This window comes from Fragaria vesca, linkage group LG6 (assembly GCF_000184155.1).
Source record: "Fragaria vesca subsp. vesca linkage group LG6, FraVesHawaii_1.0, whole genome shotgun sequence".
Lineage (NCBI taxonomy): Eukaryota > Viridiplantae > Streptophyta > Magnoliopsida > Rosales > Rosaceae > Fragaria > Fragaria vesca.
Window position 1 is genome coordinate 38,181,458 of NC_020496.1, and position 4,513 is coordinate 38,185,970.

The window sequence follows — 4,513 nt, forward strand, 5'->3', positions numbered from 1 at the left end:
AAAACAGGGGGCAAAATTGTAATTCATAGGGTGATGGCATGACTATAATTATGTAGTAAGTGAGGGCACAATCGTCATTTCTTGAAATGGGGGCAAAATTGTAATTCAGAAGATGACGGTAGGGCTGTAATTATGGTATAAAGGCTGCTTATGAACTGTAAAGGTTGCACCTCCTTTACTATATAGGGAAATAAGCAACTGATCGAAATAGCTCATGGAGTTGTGAATTCGACAAATTGTTTCGTGTGGGTTGTTGGGAAAGTGTTTAAGTTTGAGAATGATGATCAGAGTCATGAAGATGAGGAGAACTGGCTGGTGGATTTTGAGAAGAGAATGAGGGAGAGTGGGAGAGGGGTTGTTATAAGGGGATGGGCGCCTCAGATTCGGATGCTGGAGCATAAGGCTGTTGGTGGGTTTGTGAGTCATTGTGGGTGGAACTCGACATTGGAGAGTGTCTGTGCCGGCGTGCCGATGATCATGTGGTCGCTCTCAGCGAAGCAGTTTTCGAATGAGAAGCTGATTACTGATGTGTTGGGGATTGGTGTTCAGGTTGGGAGCAAAGAGTGGGCGTCGTGGAATATGGAGAGGAAGGAAGTGATTGGGAGAGAGAAGGTTGAGGCTGCGGTGAGGAAGGTGGTAGGTGGTGGTGAGGAGGAGGTGGAGATGAGGAAGAGGGCCAGAGATCTTGCGGAGAAGGCAAAGAAAGCTATTGAAGAAGGTGGGTCATCATATGCAGAAGTGGATGCTTTGATTTCAGAGCTCAGGTCACTGAAGAAGAACTGATCGTCATGGAATCTGGGATTTACAAGATGTAGTCTATTGGTTTAGATCATATTGAATTTATTTTTAATGGTTGAAATTTGAGATTCATGGACTACCATACAAGAATGGCCCATGTCTATAAACAAGCTCAAGTAACCTGTTGCTACTAGGAGAGCTCCGAAACAGCGCAAGGACTAATGCAGAGGAGGGTGTTTGGTTGTAGCTTGAAGCGAAATTGTGCCAATCGTACCCGCAAGCATTTCCAGAGAAGGTATACTGAAAGTTCAATGTTATCTCGAGTTCTTGACTCTTTCAAATCGATAAAGACAAGCAGCAAGAATGCGTAATGATATTTCCTACGCGAGTCTATTCAGCGCACCCGGATGCCAAAGAGTGCGTGCAAACAACTCGATGTGAAGTCGGCTGGTCCTCGTTTTAAGTCGTTTCTCTCTCTCTCTCTCTCTCTCTCTCTCATGAATCATGATCTCATCTTCCTCTCTCTCGTCTTCCTTGTGGCTGAGACCTCATTCTGAATCCATAAACAAGTTCAAAATCAGGACATGAAGGAGAGGTTGTGCTTGGAGGTGGAGCGGCTGGGGCTCAAGATGGTGAGGCTTGGAAGCCATGGCGGTGGTGCCCAATTCATGGGTCGGCCAATTCTGTTGCTCCTCCGGTTTCCTACACCATAACAAGTCCCTCAAATTCAACCCCAACACTCTAAGCTTTCTTCTTCGGGCTGCGGCGAGAGTAAGTGTTAACTGCGCTGGGTCCTCTTTGAGATTGAACAAGCCGAGAGCTTCGCCTCCGTCCAATAATGCCCAAGTTTCGGTTTTAAATGTAAATCTGTTATCAGTTGGTTTGACTTGATGCTGTGGTTTTCTTAGTTTCAACTGGAGGATGCAATTGACAAGGAAGAATATGGTATCTCAGATCATTTGATTTTGATAAGCATTTGCATAGCTTTAACCCGGGAGCCGGGGCCTGCTTATAAGAATTTGTTTATTAACAATGGGGTGTTCAGGTGTTGTATGTTGCCAGAGATTTGGATAATGAGTATATTGTTATTGGAGTCGAAACTAATGTATGGTGTCAAGTTTGATGTTGATATTGTGGAAGGAGAATTCTTGAATGGACCACGAGGGGAACTGTTATATTTCACGGGTCATATATTCTCCCGTAGTCATATCATATTTCACAAGACTTTCGATAATTTTGTTTTTGATCATTAGAATTAAATGTGTCTACTAATGTGCTATAACTTGTTTAGTAGGTTATTAGCAAGTGTACATCATTATGAACCAACTATACGGAGGAAGCAATATTTTCAAAAATCTTGTGAAATAAGATGTGATCTGTATGGTGAAATACATGTATGGTTGAAAAATCACATATTTCCGGTAACGTTTGGTCCCCAATAGAAGCGATCAACCCTATTTACGCTTATGCTTCCATATGGAGAGCCTTATCGTCGAGAGGTGAACGTCTCTAAATTTTTATATGGGTGGTTACATATCATCAATGTGAGAGTTTTGTGTGTTAAAGAATCAACCAGACTAGGTTATATAGGGGTACGTAAGAGCGTTTTTGTGTAATAAATGACCTCGGTTTAAGGTTGACCGCGTCGATCGAGAGCCAAACATTATCGAAAACAGGTAAATTTTTTCACGTAGCCATATTTAAGTACGTTGATCATATCGGACAGTTGAATTTTTATTTTGTGAAATTTAGCCATTGGAACCACAACGTGGTATAACTTGTTTAATAAATTATATGTGTACATATTTGTGAACCAACTATTCGGAGGAAGCAATATTTTCAAAAATCTTGTGAAATAGGATATGATCTGTATGGTGAAATACAACTATGGTTGAGAAATCACATATTTTCGGTAACGTTTGGTCCCCGATAGAAGAAGTCAACCCTATTTACGCTTATGCTTTCATATGGAGAGCCCTATCGTCGGGAGGTGAACGTCTCTAAATTTTTACATGGGTGGTTACATATCATCAATGTGAGAGTTTTGTGTGTTGAAGAATCAACCAGACTAGGTCATATAGAGGTACGTAAGAGCGTTTTCGTGTAATAAATGACGTCGGTTTAAGATTGACCGCGTCGATCGAGAGCCAAGCGTTATCGAAAACAGGTGAATTTTTTCACGTAACCGTATTTAAGTACGTTGATCATATCAGACGGTTGAATTTTCATTTTGTGAAATTTAGCCATTGGAACCGCAACGTGGCTACTAATGTGGTATAACTTGTTTAATAAATTATATATAAGTGTACATATTTGTGAACCAACTATACGAAGGAAGTAATATTTTCAAAAATCTTATGAAATAGGATGTGATCTCTATGGTGAAATACATCTATAGTTGAGAAATCACATATTTTCGGTAACGTTTGGTCCCCGAGAGAAGCGGTCAACCCTATTTATGTTTATGCTTCCCTATGGAAAGCTCTATCGTCGGGAGGTGAACGTCTCTAAATTTTTACATGGGTGGTTACATATCATCAATATGAGAGTTTTGTGTGTTGAAGAATCAACCAGACTAGGTCATAGAGGGGTACGTAAGAGCGTTTTCGTGTAATAAATAACGTCGGTTTAAGGTTGACCGTGTTGATCGAGAGCCAAATGTTATCGAAAACAGATGAATTTTTTTTACGTGGCCATATTTAAGTACGTTGATCATATCAGAACGTTGAATTTTCATTTTGTGAAATTTAGCCATTGGAACCACAACGTGCCTACTAATGTGGTATAACTTGTTTAATATTATATATAAGTGTACATATTTGTGAACCAACTATACAGAGGAAGCAATATTTTCAAAAATCTTGTGAAATAGGATGTGATCAATATGGTGAAATACGGCTATGGTTGAAAAATCACATATTTCCGATAATATTTGGTCCCCGATAGAAGCGGTCAACCCTTATGGAAAACCCTATTATCGGGAGGTGAACGTCCCTAAATTTTACATAGGTGGTTACAACTCATCAATGTGAGAGTTTTGTGTGCGTAAGAATCAACCAAACTAGGTTATATAGGGTTACGTAAGAGCGTTTTCGTTAATAAGTGACGTTGGTTTAAAGTTGACCGCGTCGATCGAGAGTCAAATGTTATCAAAAACAAGTGAATTTTTTTTCATAGCCGTATTTAAGTACGCTGATCATATCAGACGGTTGAATTTTCATTTTGTGAAATTTAGTCATTGGAACCACAACGTGCCTACTAAAGTGGTATAACTTGTTTAGTAGGTTATATGTAATTGTACATATTTGTGAACCAACTATATCTTGTAAATACAATTTTAAAAAAATCGTCCGTAGGATCTAATATGTATAGTGAAATACGAGTATGGTAGAAAATTTACATATATTCGATAATGTTTGGACCCCGATCAAGGCGGTTAACTCTACTAACGCTTATTATTCCCTATGAGGAACCTTGTCATCGTGAGGTAAAATTTCACAAATTTTTACATGGGCAGTTGCATCTCATCTACGCGAGAGTGTGTGTGTGGAAGAATCGGTCAAAATAAATTAAGAAAGAGCGTTTTCATGTAACAAGTGACGTTGGTTTAAGGTTGAACGCGTGGATCGAGACCTAAACGTTATCGAAAATAGATGAATTTTTTTCCATAACCATATTTGAATACACTGATCATATAAACGGTCAAATTTGAAGTTTTTTAATTTATCATTAGAACCACATCATGTCTACTAAAGTTATATAACTTGTTTAATGT

At 39.2% G+C, this 4,513-nt stretch overlaps 1 pseudogene across 1 annotated transcript in view; it reads left to right on the forward strand.

Annotated features, from left to right (window-relative positions):
- The window catches only part of LOC101293422, a 15,246-nt pseudogene extending 14,463 nt beyond the window's left edge, over positions 1-783 (forward strand). Inside the window, exon 27 of the transcript XR_185141.1 lies at positions 187-783. The product of XR_185141.1 is annotated as an ABC transporter C family member 12-like (transcript). The remainder of the gene's footprint in view (positions 1-186) is intronic.
- The last annotated feature ends 3,730 nt before the right edge of the window (positions 784-4,513 follow it).